This window comes from Rhineura floridana, chromosome 4, assembly GCF_030035675.1.
Source record: "Rhineura floridana isolate rRhiFlo1 chromosome 4, rRhiFlo1.hap2, whole genome shotgun sequence".
In the NCBI taxonomy this organism is placed as follows: Eukaryota; Metazoa; Chordata; class Lepidosauria; order Squamata; family Rhineuridae; genus Rhineura; species Rhineura floridana.
The window spans coordinates 110,419,900-110,440,043 of NC_084483.1; the positions used below are offsets into that span (position 1 = coordinate 110,419,900).

Consider the following 20,144-nt stretch of genomic DNA (forward strand, 5'->3'; position numbering starts at 1 on the left):
TTCATTCATGCTTAGATGGGTGGGTGGAAATCATGATTTTAATTGCATGCTTAAAATTGTTCTGGTCATAGGGTGTGACCAGAGGTAAATTCTCACCATTCATCTAGCTGCAGCATGCCTTGAATTTCCATGTGATCAGGATTCACACACTGAGTGTGTACAAATAGTATTATTGACATCACAATGGAGAAGGACAGGGGGCCTACCAAGGTGTTACTGTAGCTTTACTTCTTGGCAGTTAGTCGGATATTGGACTTATTTATGCAATCCTATGCTGGGTTCAGCAGATGAGTGACTTGAACTGTAACACTCCTACACAAATATCCCTTCACCTCATTCCGCTGTTTCTTGCGGACAAAGAGCTCTGTGCACTCAACTGCCAACGCCTCTGGGTTGGGGAAGAGTTGGAGACAAAGTTGGAAGGTGGAATAAATTTAAAAGGAGACAAGGGCTGAATTCAGAATGTTTGTGAAACTTTGTCTCTATAAGAACATTCTGCCTTATGTCTGAAGCAGGACAAAGCTTTCTACTCCTCAGTTAAATATTGTTATTCGCTTTAATGAATCCAAGATTCTACAGATAATTTACTATCACCTACTCCTAAAATGTAACGCAATATACATGCTGTTGCATCTGCTTATATGGTAGTAGAAAAAGAAGGAACATCTGAAACTGGCAACAAAACAAAAAAGCCACTAAAACTTTCCATCTTGCAATCATATATCAGCTTCAGTGGTATAAATTCCTTCTGTCTGACATAGGAGGGGAATGGTATTAGTAGGATCCTTATATAATGGTTATGCTTTTCCTTTCTTTTTTGGGGATGATGGACGTATGTGTCTGTGACATTAGAATTCTTCCACAGCCAACTCAATGGGCAGGATGAACAGATTTTGTTGTAATCCATGCACAAATGACTGCCACTAGACTAGTGTAATGTACTTTACATGTGACTATCTTTGAAGATGGTTCAGAAATTTCAACTCGTGACTGCCCGACTACTCACTGGGATCAGGCAATCAAAACATATCACACCAATATTGTGACAGTTGCACTGGTTGCCCATTTCAAAGTGCTGGTGATGACTTTAAAGCTCTAGATGGTTTGGGTCTGGGTTATCTCAGGGACCATCTGCACACATATCAATCTTTCCATACCATAAGATCAATTTCGGAGGCCCTGCTAAGATGCCTACCTTTAAAAACAATTAAAAATGGAGTTGCATGGAGCAGGGCCTTTTCTGCAGTGACCCCCACCCCAAATTATGGAATTTATTCCTAGTGAGATCAAGAAAGCCCCATCACGTGTTAATTTTAAAAAGACTCACTTAAAAGACTCACTTTTTACCATGGTCTTTGGGAGCTAATACTGGGTGCATAGCTTCTCCAGAGCTATGGTATTTTCTTTCTTTGGCATGCTGGCTTGTGTGTCGCTTGGATACAATTGGATATTTTAATTGTTTAAATGTTTAAAAGAAGACTTTTAAATAAATTAATATATTTTGATTCTTTTTTTGTCCGAGTGTTAAATAAATTGTTGTTGGATTTTGTATGTGTGATTAAGCTGGTATAGCACAGTGCGGAGGAGAGCCTGGCTGGGAGTCCAGAGTCTGTGAGTTCAAATCTCCACTCGTGTCTCCTGGGTGTAAAGGGCCAGCTAAAGATCACCCCCACAGTGAGTGGCTCAGGGGTTACATGCCCTGCCACCTGTGCAGCTGTGGGCAAGCTGCATAGTCCCAAGGAGCCCAGTTGCCCCCCAGCTGGCAGTTGCGGACAAGGAAGGGGCTGGCTTGTGCAGCTGTGGCAAGCTGAGCAGGCCCTAGCCAGCTGGGGAGGACTAGCCTCAGAGGGAGGCAATGGTAAACCCCCTCTGCATACCGCTTACCATGAAAACCCTATTCATAGGGTAGCCATAGGTCGGGATCGACTTGAAGGCAGTCCGTTCCCATTTTTTTTGTATGTGTGTGCACAAATGATATAATTTCAAGGATGCCATGTTTGCAGGAGTGTGGGTCTCAGATCCATGAGAACTATCTGCATTAGCTAACATCAGCAACACTTTATACACACTCATATAATATATATATATATATATATATATATATATATATATACGCACGCACGCACACACACACACACACACACACACACACACACACACACACACACACACACACACACACACACACACACACACACACACACACACACACACACACACACACACACACACACACACACACACACACACACACACACACACACACATATATATATATATATATATATATATATTTGGCCTTAGCATGAAGAAGTTAAAGCCATCAGAAAATATCAGGACAGGAAAGCTTTGAACTCTATCCTCCTACACGCAGTCATGGCACAGCTGCCTGCAGGTTACCGTTGACAGTTTCCTGTGCAGGGCAAACTGCATGCCACCTCCTCTGCAGAAATAAAAAGACCTAACTTGTTCTTAACTGCTGATGGAAACACTCTCATATTTTCCACTAGTCAAGTTGGAACCATTGCTGAACTAACATTCTCACATTTTTCCATATTTCGCAAAAAAAACTTCAGCAAACAGCTGCCAGGAGAAACAACCAAGTGTTCACTGTCACTGTTGTTTCACTGCACAACAGGTACATTTTTTTCATATCTTAAGTCTAATTCTGCTGGATACCAACATGTGAACTCAGAATAGGACCCAACAGTCCAGGTTTAGCTGTACAGACACTTTTATGAGCTGCACAAGAACTTGTACAGTTTGGAACAGCATACTTCTAGGAAAAGATGGCTTCCTGCAGATTGCTCAGCTGTGTCTTTTTTGGATCACATTCAATGAAGTTCATGACTTGCAGTCAAGTTACATTTGCCAGTCAAACTGCTAAAACTGAATGCACACAGGAAAACAAGCACATCACCAGTTACTGACTTACTGCTCTCCCTCCCATACCCTCTCTCTCTGTCTCAATTCAGCTATATCATGTGGTCAAGATGGCCACTCAATGTATTGCATATTTTTTGGCAAAAACAAGTGGAAGAGTATACCTCATCAGCCCATGTATCCTTGTTCACTGATGTTTAGTTCAAAACAGCACACAACCATCTGGTGAAAGCTGCTAACATGGAACTGAGATTCCTTGCCAGCTCAGAACAGCTCAGCCCCTGAACTAGTTGGCAAAATACCAACAGACCAAAATGAAGAAGCAATATAACATGGGATTTTCACAATGCAGTGAGATTTGGACTGGAAATATAGGTAAGCACGCAGTTAAAGTAAGTATAATTTAAGTCAGCTTTCAGGAGGAGCACTCGGTGATTATATCACTTGAAATAGGGTAATGACTGTTTCAGAAGGGGAGGACACAAGTGCTCTCACACTGGCATCTATCCCAAGCTCAGTCACTCCTGTACTTGATGTTTCCCTGGAAATACCTAAATCTCAAGAGACTGAGATATATAATTTGAAGCAGTCTGTTTCTAAAAAGTTAGTTTGCATTGGGAACATTGCACTAGGCACTCCACAGAACAAGAATAATTCAGTCCCCACCCAGAAAGTTTGCAAACTGCATCTCACAGATATCACCGGGGGGGAAAGGTCGGGAATCAACAACGGGGAGCTGGGAAAGGAGTGTCAAATAGCAAGGGAAGAGCAGGTGAGGTGAAGCTCAGTTCAGGAAAGGCCACGGGCATGCCTGTACCAGCTGTTCTTTCCATGAGATATGTCCCAGGAACAGTCACTGCCATCAACACTACACTCAAGAGGAAATCACTGTTTGGGGATCCACTTGTAAACTCAGAGGTTGGTTCAAGAGATACTGTGTTAGCTTGCAGTGTTGTCCTCACACCCTTGCCATGTGAACTGCCAGGCTCAAGGTGCTTACAAGTAGATACCCTCATGCGTAGTCACGGTTCAATCAGCAAACTGAGTGAAGCTCTGCTGCCCAGTGAATCTGCTTGCTAGGGGGAGTTCTGGTATTCTAGAACCCCTTCTCACAAGCAGTTCCTGGCATACTCAAGTCTACACTCAATGGAAGAAAAATGACATTTGTTTTCATCTCCACAAAACTGCCTAGAAAAAGGTTGCAGCTTCTAAGGGAAGTAATTTGAACAGCAAACTCCTCCAAAGGGCAACATAAGTATCTATCAAGGACAATAAAGGGCAGAGGTTGTTTCTCCTTGTCCTAGAAGCAACTTCAGAAGGATGAGCTGATATGGGCGTAGCATACCTGAAAATGACTGCAAGCCTAAATAAACTGGTGAACCCACTGATTGGTTTCAAGGTGCCCTTGCCAAGAATAAGATTCAAATGCTTATTATTCTTGCAGCAGAGATAATGAAAAAGGCAGCTGAATGTTACTGATTTCTATAGACAGAAGTGCTTCTAGATATTGTGATTAAAAGTTTGCGTTGCCTTGCTTGAACAGTATATGTAGCCACCAGTCCCTATCCAAACAGGTTTGCATGGCACAGCACAATGTAGAGGTCTCTCTCCTTATGAGGTGCTTGCTACAAAATGCCTAAATCGCACGGAAAAAATCCGGAAGTCAACACTGGTTTCCAATACCTGAAATGTAACAAATTATCTTAACACTTGTAAGCTAGAACTACCACTGGTTACAAATCAATGTGAGTAATATGCAGATAGTGTACTCCTAGTTCATCAGCAGAAGTGAAAATGATTACCACACTATGTCTGCATTTCATTATGCACACTTTAATCTGAGTAAATATGCATGCATACAGCTATTCTCTTTATCCAGGCCGTTCAGCTGAGTATCTTCCCTCCCCCTGCATTGCTCTGCACGGCTGTTCTGTGCTTCTGTTTTGTTCCTTTATTATGCGTTGTTTTGCAGTTTTCTTTTATGATTTTGCTGTAAATTGTACTTGTTCAATTGTGGCATTTTTGTTATCTGCCCTGGGGTTATTTCATTAAGGGCAGACTATAAATACAAAGTGTAAATTAAATAAAATTATTAAGTTTTGGCTTAATGTACATCTAATGCCACTGGAACCAGACTAAAGTATTTAGGCCCGAGTTGAAAAGCAGGGAACTTAAGCCTACTTACATGGAAATACGTTCCACTGGCATCAACATTCCAAACAAATGTGCTTACAAACAAGGTGTCAGGCAATTTATACACCAAGCAGAATTTTGGATTACTCTATTTTCAACTGTACAAAGAGAGAAGACTGTGCAAATGCAGTACTCTAAAGGGCTTAGTATCATAATAGAATTTCTCCTTCAGACTATCCTAGTCTGTCTGTATTTTAGCTTGAAAACCAGAGGTCACAGTGTCAAAAGGATTTCAAGGACTGTCTCCAAATGAACACACAGAACATTAATGCACTGCAAGCACTCAGATTGCTTCCTTACACTTAAAACTGAAATAAACGCAACAGAAATAACCCCAGAAACAGATAACTGATTATTTTCCCCTATAATGTGTTTAGACATTTTTATCATTGCCTCACACACAGAAAATATATATTAGAAAATGCACATTTTGCAGTTGCCTCTTCCTGCTATAAAGCAAGTAACATTAGCTAAAAGTTATATGGAAATTATTACAAGCCGATTAACACTGTGTAATGCACAAATGATTTATCATTCCCATTCCATGAGCAGAGGTGAACTCTGAATTACACCAATGTGAAAATCCTGCATGTTAAAAACTAAAAAAAAAGTACAAACTGGTTGCAGCACAAGTTCCCTGCATTAATGTATTTCAGAGCTGAATGAAAGGCTGGTTTTGTCAGACATCTAGGCAGCAAATAGTAGTGTTCTTAGATGAAAAGGGTATGGTTTATTTTATTTATTTATTTATTTATTTCATTAAACTTATAGACCGCCCCATAGCCGAAGCTCTCTGGGCGGTTCACAAGAACAAGAAAACATCAAAAATACAATAAACATGTAACAATATAAAACACATTAAAAATTTAAAATGTTAAAAAGATTAAAACAATGTCAGCGCATACTAAACATATTAAAATGCCTGGGCAAAGAGGAAAGTTTTAACCTGGCGCCGAAAAGATAGTAACGTTGGCGCCAGGCGTATCTCCTCTGGGAGGTTGTTCCACAGTTCGGGGGCCACCACAGAAAAAGCCCTTTTCCGTGTTGCCACCCTCCGAGCTTCCCTATACGTAGGAACTCAGAGGAGGGTCTTTGATGATGAGCGTAGTGTACGGGCAGGTAAATATCGGGGAAGGCGTTCCAACAGGTATTGTGGTCCTGTGCCGTGTAGGGCTTTGTAGGTTAAAACCAGCACTTTGAACTGGGCCCTGAAACAAATAGGCAGCCAGTGCAGGCGGGCCAGAATCGGTGTTATATGGTCGGACCGTCTGGTCCCCGTTAATAGTATGGCCGCTGCATTCTGCACAAGCTGCAGTTTCCGGACCGTCTTCAGAGGCAGTCCCACGTAGAGCGCATTGCAGTAATCTAATTTCGAGGTTACCAGTGCATGAACTACTGAAGTGAGGTTCTCTCTGTCCAGATAGGGGCGTAGCTGGGCCACCAGCCAAAGTTGGTAAAAAGCACCCCGAGCCACCGAGGCTATCTGAGCCTCAAGTGACAGGGATGGGTCTAAAAGGACTCCCAAGCTATGAACCTGTTCATTCAGGGGGAGTGTAACCCCATCCAGAACAGGTCGAACATCCACCATTCTGTCAGGAGAACCACCCACCAGCAGCATCTCAGTCTTGTCTGGATTAAGCCTCAGTTTGTTAGCTCTCATCCAGTCCATTGTTGCAGCTAGACATCGGTTCAGCACGTCGACAGACTCACCTGAAAAAGATGAAAAGGAGAAATAGAGCTGCGTGTCATCAGCGTACTGATGGCAACGCACTCCAAAACTCCTGATGACCGCACCCAACGGCTTCATATAGATATTAAAAAGCATGGGGGTCAGAACTGACCCCTGCGGGACTCCATACTGGAGGTCCCAGGGTGTCGAGCAGTGCTCCCCAAGTACTACCCTCTGGAGACAACCCACCAAGTAGGAGCGGAACCACTGCCACACAGTACCGCCCACTCCCAGATCAGAGAGTCGTCCCAGAAGGATACCATGGTCGATGGCATCAAAAGCCGCTGAGAGATCAAGGAGAATCAGCAGGGTCACACTCCCCCTGTCTGTCTCCCGACAAAGGTCATCATACAGGGCGACCAAGGCTGTCTCCATGCCAAAACCTGGTCTAAAACCTGACTGAAATGGATCCAGATTACAGGTGTGTTTGGAACACATACCCCACAGCTAGGAAAGTTGTGGCCTCCAGATGTTGCCGGGTGGGACTGATGGGAGTTGTAGCCCAAAAACATCTGGAGGGCCACAGGTTCCCCATCCCTGGCAGTTCCTCTTGCTCTCTATCCTGGAAAGTAGCAAGTACTATAGACAGGAGGCAAGCAGGATTTCAGAGTCTATGAATCATAGTGGCATTGCCAGAAAGATGCTTGTGAGGGTCAGGCAAGGCTAGTCAACAACAGCAGAAATATATATGCAGAATCAGGTCAGCTTCCAGAATGTTCTAGATCAGAGGCTATCCTGACATATCAAGTTATACAAACTACAAAGTCCAGAGACCAAGGACTAATTCTAGAGCCTATATACTAGGGTTTTGTTTTTACTGTGTAAGTCTAAATTCACAGAAGGGCCCCAAAGTGCTAAGGAAAGCTAAAAGACCTATTTTAAGTGAAAATCACTTCACTTAAAAGGAAGAGATGCAACTCTTTGACATGCTGCATCATAGTAATATGTATGCCTTCCCTAAGGACCGCTTGTCCCAATGCTGCAACATAACCGTTCATTCCGTCGATATCCCATTTTAAATCCCTGCTGACCCCTTTCCCTGTGCTGTTTCAGTACGTTAGAGTGTGACTGGAACAGGATTTCATTCCTCAACCAACAAACAAAAATGTTTGTTTACATTTTTAAGTCCTCGCTCAATGACACTGTGTGCATACTGCATGTGCATTCTCTTATAATACTGAACACTCTCAGAAGCTCTGGGAGAAGACGAGAGATGCTGCCTCTTATTATCTTTTTCGGACAATCACTACAGAAGCATAGAACAGGATGTTATGCCTGGATAGGACGTTATCTTACTTCCTCGTCAGGCACTCCATTCTTTCCCCTCAGCATGGTTGGGTCCTGCCTCTTCCCTACTTAATGCCCAACAAAGACTACTTGGCTAGTCTCCAGGATTTGAAACAGGGGGCTGACATATTAAATTAGGCCATTTTAGAGAGAGAGAGAACGCACAAGCTTTGAGGCTACTGTAGTTGCTTCACCCTGCAGTCCACAGTGTATTCGCTAAGGTCTCACATAAGACCCGCCCAAAAAAACTTTGGAAGCATTATTTTGACATTTTTATAGGTTCTCCTCCAGAAGGGAACAGTACACTGGAGAGAACATTGGTCACTCCACTCACTGTAGAGTGAGATATGAATGTGTGTGGAAGCAGAACCAAATTTTCCCAAACCACAGCAGAGTGTTAAAAATCATTCTAATAGATGTTGAATGTGTGCTTGGGAAATCCAGAGGCACAGAACAACATTCAGGAGGAAATGTAAGATCTTCTCATATGTTTTCATGCAATACAATGCAATACACTTTAAATAATTTTAAAGCTGTTGCTATATGTGTCTAACGTTTTTGTTATCATTTCTAGCAAATGTAATTCTAATTAAAAGGCTACATTGATTAGCATTTCTAAAAGATCTTTGCTGGGAACTGGATAGAGTTCCTGTTGGTTCTGCTGGACCGGTCAGTGGCATTCAATACCATTATCCATGGTATTATTCTGGACTGACAGGTGTGTATAGGATTAGGAGGAATCATTTTGAATAGCTGTGGTCTTTCCTTGAGGGTTGGTTCCAGGAGATGGTGTTGGACGTCTCCTGCTCAGTTCCTTAGTCATTGGCTGATGATCTCCTACAAGGATTAATTAACCCTCACATTATTTAACATCTACATGGAACCACTGGGAGAGTCCATTCAGGGGTTTGGGGTGTATTGTTACCAATATGCAGATGACATGCAACTCTCTTTCTCCTGTTCATCTAATACCAAAGATGATGTTGATGTTCTGAATCGTGCCTGGAGTCAGTCATCTAACAAATTAAGGCTTAATCCAGACAAGACAAGATATAAGTCCTCCCGGCCAGGAAAGAGACAGATTTGAGAATAGGGATTCAGTCTGTTTTGGATGGGCAGAGCTTGGAAAAGTTACTTTTTTGAACTACAACTCCCATCAGCCCCAGCCAGCATGGCACTGGATTGGGCTGATGGGAGTTGTAGTTCAAAAAAGTAACTTTTCCAAGCTCTGGGATGAAGCAATAGTCCCCTTAAAGAATCAGGTTTGCAGTCTTGGGGTGCTCCTGGATTTAGCCTCACACTTGAAAGACCAGTTGGTAGCTGTGGCAAGACTGCCTTTGGTCAGTTGAGGCTGCTGCACCAGCTGCCTCTATTGCTGATAGGTCAGAACTGGCCACAGGAACACTTGCCTTAGTTACACTAATGTTTGATTATTGCAAAAAAAAGTGTACATGGGGCTACCTTTGAAAAATCTACAGAACGTCGGTGAACCAGAAAGCAGCTGCAAAGATGTTGTGCACAGCACCATGGGACCATGCAGCACCAGTCTTGCAACAGCTGCACTAGTAACCAATCTGTTTCTGGACACAATTCAAAAGTGTAAATGATTACCTTTAAACTGTAATATGGCTTATGTCTAGAGTACTTCAAGGAATGCTATCATATCATCCTACATGCATCCTAAGATCAGAAGGAGGAGCTGCTCTGTGTCCCACCTGGGATGGGGCCACATTAGAGTGGATGAAAGAGAAGCAACTCCTCTGTGGCTGTACCTAGATTCTGGAATACGGCCCTTCTCTGGCTGCTTTTTGTTGGTTATTAGGCTTTTGTTGTATGTGGCAGATGATGTCTTTGTGCTTGGTTACTGCCTCCTTAGTAGATTGTTTTATATTGTTTTTATGAAATTGTGGCTTTACATATTCTCACAATTTCTACCTCGCCCTTCATCGTTTCATGATCACAGGGTGGGTTACAAAGAGGAATAACCACCAAGAAGCACAATACAATCATTAAAAACTATTAAAATATAACAACCATAAACTAAAACAACGGGCAACAGCAGTCAATTTATACCTCACATTGTATCATATCAGTCCCTTGCAAAGAACATAAGAAGAGCCTGCTGGATCAGGTCAGTGGTCCATCTAGTCCAGCATCCTGTTCTCTTTTTTTTTTACAATAATTTTTATTCAAATTTTCATAAAACATACAAAACAAAATCATAAAACATTCAAAGACAAAAAACAAAACAAAACAAAAATAATTAAACAAAAAAAATAAAATATTGACTTCCCATTTGTCACAGATCAAATCAGTTATAGGTCTACAATATATAACAATCCTGTCTCTTAAATCATATTATAAAATCACTTTCCTCCAGTAGTTATCTTAATCATCAAATCTCATAAACATTACTTTATTCTTTCCACAAAAAGTCAAAGAGAGGTTTCAATTCTTTAAGAAATATATCTATCAATTTTTCTCCAAATAGACATGTCAATTAATCCATCTCGTTAATAATTATAATAATCTTATTGTCATAACCATAGTCCAAATAAACATTTCGATTATTCCATCTCATCAAAATCTGTTAGGTTCAATAATTTCAATAGCCATTATTCCATTATCCCTATTAGTTCCATCTTCCATCTTCAATAGTCCTGTTAAGTCCAGTAATTTCAGTGTCCAATCTTCCATTATCAGTATTCCATAATAATCTTGCTGTCGCAGCCATAGTCATATAATAAGAGTCTGATGGGAATTTCCTCTATCCCAAATATTTTCTTGCCATCCATTCTGAATAAGTTGCTGAAATATTGTTGTAAAGTCATATCTCTGTTCTTCTTTTTTACAAAATGCACTGGCTCATCTCTTGAGAGTTTTTCCATTGTCACATGGCTGCAGTTAATTCCATAGATTTTCTCTATATCAAACTCCATCACGTCATTCCAGTCCAAAAGATTATCCAAGCCATTGATAACTTTATCTCTAATATCTTCATTAATTTCTTCAGAGATAACGTTAAATTCCAAACAGTAGATTTTATTTCTAAAATCCATAAACTCCAGATCTTTTTCCAATTCCACATTTGTTCCAATCTCCAGGGCTTGTATCTTCCCTTTATTTTTTCTTTTCTCATCTCTGATCTCATTCTCCTCTCTCACAGGATCCCCTATTTCTTTAAGCTCCTGCGTCATTTTGCTCAGTTCAATTTTCAGCTCCTTACTACCCTGTCGCAGGGTTTGTTTCGTTATCTCAATCTCATCCATTATTTTCTGAAACATAGTTACTTCCAGATTCTCAGCCACTTTCTTGATTGCCATTTTTAAAACCACGAAAACAAAGCAAAACAAAAATAAAGAAGAACCACTTCTTATTTCAGCAACAATTGGGTTAATATTCCAGGCTTGATGACATCACAGTATAAACAGAGCAGCCTGCCTTATCTCTCTATGTTCAAGAATGCAAAACAAATTTAGTTCCCAGCATCAAAACAGCTAGTGGCGTCGTGAAGAAGCAGATTCGTCAAAATAAAATAGACCAAAAAGAGAATAGTCCCAGACAATATAATATTCCTCGGAATAGAAATCCCTCTTCTGTTTATATCTTTAGAATGCACTTCCAGGACAGCTTTTTGCGACAGAAACAGAGATAAGCTGTTAACTTCGTGAATAACAGAGAAGAGTTATAGCTCACCCAGAAGTTGTCCAAAGCCGATCAATCTGACAAATCTCCTTTGGCTGCAACAATTTAAACCAAGTAAAAAAAATAATAGAAAGAAGGGTGCTTGCCTGTTAGTCCGTTCTCTCTTTAAAGAAAAGATAAACGTATCGCTTAAACAGATAGAGCTTGTTCGGAAGTCCGTCCGGCATTGTTGGCTGGACCTTATCTCATAAATTAATGAAATCCAGTCCTCCCAACAAAAACAGGCTTTTGAGGTTGATCTCTACGTTTCTCCCTGCCCGGGAGAAATTTCATCAGTCAAAAAAAAAATGTTCTGACTGATTTATATCTGAATAAGCTTCTTTTGAGGCGGGAGCCCGTCCCAAAAGCAGGCACAAGCGAAGTCACCCTTCCCGGAAGTCCTCCAGCATCCTGTTCTCACAGTGGCCAACCAGATGTTTATGGGAAGCCCACAAACAGACCTGAGCACAAGAGCGCTCTCCTCTCTGACTGTTAAGTGAACAGGGCCAACAGATGAATGACAACAGCATCAATCATACTTTAGATTTTAGATATTGCAAGCTGCCCTAAGTGGTGTATTGCACCAGAAAGGTGGGATGTAAATGTTTTAATAATTAAAATAAAATAAAATGCGCTCTTCCATTTTCAGTATCTAATCTGTGGAGGTTTGACTGGAACATTACCTTGAGTCTTTGAAAAGTTCTACATACTCATTTGCACTTCAGTGAATCAGATACTACCAACAGGATCAAGTCAGGTGCATTATAGTCTCTACCTTGTCTCACCATTCTGGGAAGGTTCCACCAGTACGAAGCTGCTTCCCAAGCCCATGTTGCTATTCAGAGCAGGAGGTAGAGTGCTTGGATTGCTTTCCAGATTCTCCCTTTTAAGGAACCCTAGTAATATGCTCTCACAAATCCAGGACTGAAACATATCAGGGCATGTTGATCCACCTGTGCTGTCAGGTCTGTAAGCAGTTAAGTCTTGAGCAGGCAGTTGCTGTCACAGCAGCTTTCAGTGACCCTGCCTGCTCCCTGATAGCAAAACCATGCCCTAGCATCTTTCTTTATTTTAATTTATTTATTACATTTGTATACCACCCCATAGCCGGTGCTCTCTAGGCAGTTTATGACAAATTGATGCTGTTCTACTGTTGCTGTGATATTCTGCAAAGATGTAAATGTTTAATTCTGTCCAAGGATATGCTGCTATTTGTGCCCTTTGACCCAGCTCCAGTGTAGGGTCAGGGTTCTGCATTATTAACAGCATTCAGAAGTGATGCATTCCAGACTAGAAGAGGTTTTAATATGACTTGTGGGAATCCTTGTTAAGTCCTGCAGCAATTACTGTACAAGCAGAAGAACAACAATTACTGTATATACAGTGTCATTTTTGCACATGAACGAATGTGTCAAAGATGTGCATAATATCAACACATAAAAGCAATGCCCTGTCAGTACAGCTATGTTCAAGCGTTGGAAATAATCTATGGCAACTATTAGTTTCTTACCTCTCTGTTGATGTCAGAGATGCAAGTGAGTAATGGTCCTGCGACTACTTGCTTCATTAATCCAGTTTATAAATGGCTGTTCAGAATATTCTGCACCTATTTTAGGAAACAAAATATAAGGAAAAGGTTCACAGGAAGTAGAGCAACACCATCCATTTTAAAAAAATTACAATGTAATCTGAGCAACATTGTTGTGGATGTTACAGAGTTTCAAGTTGAGTCCCTAAGTAACTGAAAAGAAAAAGCTGATAAATAGAAGGCATGACTTCTTAAACAAACTCCACTTCTTAGCTTACATTTTGTGCACAAGTTATACACAAAGAAGGTCTGTTTTGAAGGTGCACATGTGTAGACACAGACACTTATCTCTTAAACATACATATAAAGTGGGGAGGTGGTGGAATCTGACCCTTTCCTGGTTGTGGGTATTTTAAATAGCAAAAAAGGGAGCAATTTCTATATTGCTACAAGTCTGTGGCCCTTCTGAAGCAGTACCCGCAGAACATCTATTATCTGTTGTCCAAGGCCACTGGCTATTTTAGAGCTATTTGCGGAATATTTGGCAAAGGATTTTTTCTCCTTTTGTGTTCCATTTAAACATGTGCAGTTGCTAAAGAAATATAACTTTAAAATTCCCTGCTCCGAGACTTAGGGACAGGGTAGGACATAAAATAAAATAAATAATTAAGTGATACACATCAGATGAACTTGTTAGCAAGTTCCCTAAAGCATATAATCTTGACAATGTTCATGTGGAGATTTCAAACTACAATATAACTCTTTCCCCCAGGCTTTGGCTATTATACTACAGTTTTAACATTTTAAAAAAATCGCTGTTGCCAACTGATAAATGTGGTGATGAAAATCCAAGGGCTCTCATTTTGTAGGGATTTCTCACAGTCATTTGTTCTTAAAATGGCTCCTTTTGGGGGGAAAGTTACTTTTTTGCACTGCATTAATTGCCTTCCAAGATGTTGTGGCAGCGTCTAGTAAATTTATGTTCCTAGTGCTTTAAGCTCACAAAAACCCAAAAAGCACCTTCAGGATAATTACAAATTGTTTCGTAAAAAAAATGACACCTTCCTATTCTATGGATGTCTGTTCCATGCACATATTGAGATTTTAATATCTTTAAAATGCTAATATTTTTCCCCAGCTCATCTTTACAATGCATTTTCATTCAGTAAGCAGGACTCCATTCTTTTCTCAGTGATCAACAACAGCACAAAACCAACAGAACAGTTGAACAACCTGAGCCAGGAGCCCAATAGTTGCTTGTAATTTACATACAGTACTTCCAATTAGCATATTTTTAATTTCATATTGCATTATTTTCTCTTAAGGAAAAACACTTCCCAAAGATTTAGTATATTGGACAGTGTTGGTTGGTTGGTCCATATCAGCAGGGCGGTGGAATCTGCTGAAACACCTTGGACAGCTCCCTGAAAGTTCAGACTAAAACCTGGAGCAGATTTCACTGCCCCAGTGATATGGAGTCACCAGCCACCACTGGTCTTAGATTAAGAATGTCGCAAAATTAACGAAGCACATGTCAGCTCCTCTATCTATCCTAGGAAACAGACATGGGGAGGGTGTGAAAGTGGATGGAAAATGTAACATCCATTACCTTTTGTAAATTAAGTCAATTTAATTCCCCTCACCACCCGGAGTGCTTTCTATTAAATCTGAACTAATATAATATTTTTAGGTGTACTGCTAATGCAGAATCCTCAAAGGCAAGGAGGAACAAAAGATCTTGAATTCTGCTGTGTCTACACCACAATGTCCAATGCAAATGGAAAAGAATCCTGCATTAGAATTCCAATTAGCTACTGGGCTAAGTTCAAGGGGCTGGTTTTGGTATATAAAACTCTATACAGCTTAGGACCAGGATATCTGAAAGATAGTCTCACCCCTTATATACTAGTCTATCACTACATTCTGCAGGTGAGGACCTCCTGCAGATACCATCTTATCAGGCGGTCTGTTCCTCACAATATAGGAATCAGGCCTTTGGTGTCGTGGCACCTAACCTTTTGGAATTATCTCCCCTTAAATATTAGACAGGTGTCATCTCTGTTGTCTTTTCAGTGCCTACTGAAGACCTCCTTCATTCAACAAGCCTTTTAAGTAGAAATCTTTCCCAGTCTGCATCTGTACTGGAATTGTTTTTAAGGAGTGGTATCCAAAGATTGTCCTGCTCAGAGTAGACCCACTGAAGTTAATAGACATGACTAACTTAGGTTCATTAATTTCAATTGCTCTACTCTGAGTTGGACTTAGAAGTATACAGGCCAAGACATTTTTATTATTTTATCACTTGTTTGTCACCCTGGGCTCCTTTTGGGAGAAAGAGCAAGATAAAAACTGAAGGAAAGAAACCCATATTATATTTTAAGGAAACAAAGCTTCTAATCCTCATAAAGCTTGCTTATGTGATCATATAGCCTCTGATAGACTGTATCTCATATTATTTGTTTAAGTAACCAGAGGCTACAATTTGAAAGCAAGGTCAGGAAGGAAGGCAGGAAAAGAAACCCCCAAACAAATACTGGATGTGAATTCATTGCTGGGACAAAGACAGTGAAATAGCGGCATAGTCAGATGAACTTCAGAACTTCTGTGAATGACTGACAACTGCATTACAGAAAATTAAAGTAAAAGATGCATCAGGGAAGACAAACCAGAAGACAACAAAGAAGCAGTTTTCAGGTCTTCCCTGATGCATGTGTAACTCTACATTTTTCTTTGGATTCAAACAATGAACCTGGACAATTTTGAAGGGACTTCCTGGTTTATGTTGAAGCCATTTTTCATCTTCCCTGGCACAGAAGTGATTTTTGCCCAGAAGAAACAATTGAGAAATCCAGGATTTTAGCGTAGCTGTGATTGCGATAGGAGCATGTCTACCCAAAAGCAAAAGGTGGCAGGAAATACAGAAGTTCAGGTACTTCCTTTTAAGTCAGGTTTAATTTCAAGCCAAAATGTGTTTTTTTCTGTGTACGTAAACATTTAAAAAATTACCCATTTAATGCAAATGCAAATAAAGCCCATCATTAGCATATCCATATTATGGGGAGGGACATTATGGTTCAGGGAATGTGGCTTACATTAGCTTTGAGGAGTAGCCCAGTCTTTTTATACCAATATTGCTGAGAGAGCAAGTGAGCGAGCGAACAAGAGAGTCTCTTGGCATTTTTTTTTAAAGGAAGTGCAGTTGGACGGGGGACTACAGCAGCAATATGGAGACTATAACAGCAATAGTGGGGAGAGGTGATAATTGCTTTCCCATCCATGCGGAAAAAATAGGGGGATTCTTTGGGGTTAGTTGCTGCTGGTGGTGTAAATACTTAAAATGGATATATTCTTATCAAAAGGCTCATATCACTTCTGCTCAGAAAGAAAGAAAGGGGTGACTGTTTGACCTGTGCGGTGGTCTGAAGGGACATAAGGCCAACTCCCTGCTGAACCTAAGCAGGGTCGGTCTGGTCAGTGCCTAGATGGGAGACTGCCTGGGAACTATATGTAAGCCACTTTGGGTTTCATGAAAAAGGAAGGCGGGATATAAACGTAATAAATAAATAAATAAATAAATAAACAAACAACATTGTCATAGTAATGATGAGGTATAACTACATAACCACAACACATCCTCTTAGAATACATTGCTTTCTTTTTAACAATTTCATATTGAATTTTTACAAGCATGGGCAGCTGTAAGTCTGAAGTCTTTATTGACCACTATCACCCTGCTATCTGAAACATGCCTAGTCTTGCACTGAGTGTAGTATGGCCAGCCTAAGATAAACTGATGAAAGTCCTACAGTGACATAACTAGTTTACAAGCCATGAAACTTGAGTTCGTTGCACCGTTTAGGGTTGGCACTGGAGGAGAACAGGGCTCTTGCGTCTTTAACAGCTGTGTGAGAGACAAAAATTCAAATCTTTTCTAACATGGCAATACAATTCTGGGAAACGTTTCACCCTCTCATCCTGAGGTGGATCACTTGGAGTGCTAAGTTCAACTATGGTTTAGTGTGAGCATGTAGGAGCTCAGACAGAAGATCACAGCTGCTATGCTCCTCCTTTAGTCTTGTTGCAGCTGCACAGCTATAAGCCAAGTCATGGTTTGGCTCAGCATGTTGTCCAAATCCAGGCCCATGGTTTATCTTGGATTTACAGTTCATGGTTTGTCTAGAGTGAGACAAACCACAAGCCCCAGTTTGGATGACACACTAAGCCGTACAATGACTTAGTTCACAGCAGTGCAGTAACAGGAGGGCCGGGGGAAGAATGCAGTGGCTACAATCTCCTCTTCAGGAAGCCTTGAGCTTGTGCTGAGCCACAATTTGGCTTAGCATATGCAAACTAATTCACTGTGTGTGGCCAATTTATTTTTGGGTTCTCTGCTGGACCAGCAAAAGGGGACACAAATTTGCATATGAGGCAAAGCATACGCCAATGCCATTTAAACCTGTACACACTTTTGCAGTGTGCCCAATCCCTATACAGTATACTAGAGTAGAAAATTATGTTGGCACTTTTGCCCCACGTTCCTTTGCACCCACAAACCCAGTGTTAATGAGATGGATGTTAGGTGCACAGTGCACTGCAAAGCCTCTCATGTTTATGCACACTGGCTGCCATGCACATTAGCAGCTGGTATGCATATTTAAATTGGCAGTATTGCTGCCATTTCTACATTGATACCTCCCCACAAGCCATCACTTAAGCCAATTAGCTTCAGTAGGGACAATGGAAGAGAGAATGAGTCCTTTGTTCTGTCCTTGTCAAGAGTTAAATACAGAAAAGTATGCAGACAAAACATGCATCAGAAAAAGGATTTCCACAATCCTGGAGAATGCAGATGTGGTTTTACAGTAATACAGTGTCAACATGTAAAGGATAGAACAGGTCTGGAACCCATTTGTAACTGGAAGTTGCACATATTATTCTCTCTCCTTCAGTGTTTGTTATCTGCAGCAAAAACAAGCAGACAAATGTGTTACTAACCAGTAATGTAAACAGTGGTCTACAGAGGCATTTGGGTATATAAGAAAACATATGTTTTGGTTTCAGATTCTTACATTTTATCACTTCATTATGTACTTCTTTTATTTCATACAGAGGCAACAAAACATCACCAGCACACAGTGCCGGATTTAGACTTGGTGAGGCCCTAAGCTATATAAAGCTTGGAGGCCTTTTGTTAAAAAATTACACCATATATATATATATATATATATATATATATATATATATATATATATTCAGTACACATAAAATTTTAAAAAGCCCCCACAAAAAATTCTGAAATTTTTTGAGGCCCCTGCAGATTGTGAGGCCCTAAACTGTAGCTTGTTTAGCTTATGCCTAAATCCAGATTTAGCGCTGCCAGCACATAACTTGATCTCCGAGTCTATTTTGACTAGACCTAGAGTATGCCTGCCCCACATCAGGAAATGGTGATGCAGATAAACAGTGGCCTTAATAATATATTTTTAAAGAAATTTTAGTCCCAGGACTGGTATGAAACATGGTATGCCTAAAGTATGCCATGATATAGCAGTTAATTATTAGTTCAGCATTAGTTTTTTTTATTCATACCCCTGGGAGGCTTTGAACTTAAGGTTGGGGTGCTGAGAAATTCCATAAAAATTGACAGGGGTGTCATTAAGGACCACAGATACCTCCCAGGTATAGTTTTGCCACTAACTAACTATACAATTTCATTTTCTTTTTCATATTAAATTAGAAATATTGTCAAATATACCTCATTGTTTTGTTCTGTTTTAAATAAATATATGGCATAAATGGTTCTATTTTAGCCAATCTCTGATTAGGCAAATGCTTTTTATAAGGAAAAATCATTTTTGTTTTCTTTTGAGCCTCTTTGCTCCTTTTTCTGTAAACCTACTATTAAAAATATTTATATAAAACTACCTTGAGGCCTTGAGATGTGACAGGAAATAAATTCTAATATATAAACTCATTACATCTCTCTGTACTAAATACTAAGGATGGAACTGCATGTTACCTCAACAGGCATTTTGTTGAAGCAATATGAATGTGGGGGCAGGGGGCATTTTGTAGGTATTTTCTGTTAAGTGATGCTTACAAAACTGATTGACAAGGTACATGACATTACTAGGACAGTATCTACTTCACAGGTAGGGAACCTCAGGGCCTGGGGGCTGAATGTGGCCCTTCAGCCTCTCTATCTGGCTCTTGACTCTCCCGTAGCCCTTTCTCCTCTCCAGCCCATGCCCTCTATTCCCAGGCTGCACCCATCACTAGCAAGCTCAACACCATCTTCAACTGCTTTTGCGTGGCTGGAATGCGTTCCTGGACTTTGACAATACCTCTTGCTTACCTAGATGGCCAGGTGCATGCTTAGAAACCTCTCATTTTTGAATGGCTGGAATGTAGTCTATTGTACAAAGATAAGAGTCACATTCCTTCCTCCACCCACTTTTTTCATCTGGCCCTGCCCAATTCTAGAATGCGGCCCAAGATGGTGGCTCAGGAAGCAATATGGCCTTTGGTCTGGAAGAGGTTCCTTATCCCTGGTCTACTCAATAAAGGATTTGCATTTCCATTTATAAGTAACCTGGCTGTCTACAGAACATTAGAATCTGTAACCTTTTTTTCTATCCTACTTCATTGATTTCTAATCTCATTATAATACGTGCAGTGAAAAAAGACGTGGATTAAAGATTCTACCTCACCATCATCGCAAGGGCATTTTCTTTCAATATATGGTATGTTATTATATCTGCCCTCCAAGATCGCAGATGGTAAACAATTTAGCCTTGCCAGCATAAATGCCTTCCGATATTTGGGTATAGATAGATTAGA

At 40.5% G+C, this 20,144-nt stretch overlaps 1 protein-coding gene across 4 annotated transcripts in view; it reads right to left on the reverse strand.

The window, feature by feature from the left end:
* HIVEP2 (HIVEP zinc finger 2) overlaps positions 1–20,144 on the reverse strand; it is a 185,507-nt gene that overhangs the window by 45,109 nt on the left and 120,254 nt on the right. For all 4 annotated transcript variants that reach the window (XM_061624022.1, XM_061624024.1, XM_061624021.1 and 1 more), the window contains one exon: positions 13,287–13,382. The gene's annotated coding sequence lies outside the window, so the exon portion shown is untranslated. The remainder of the gene's footprint in view (positions 1–13,286; positions 13,383–20,144) is intronic.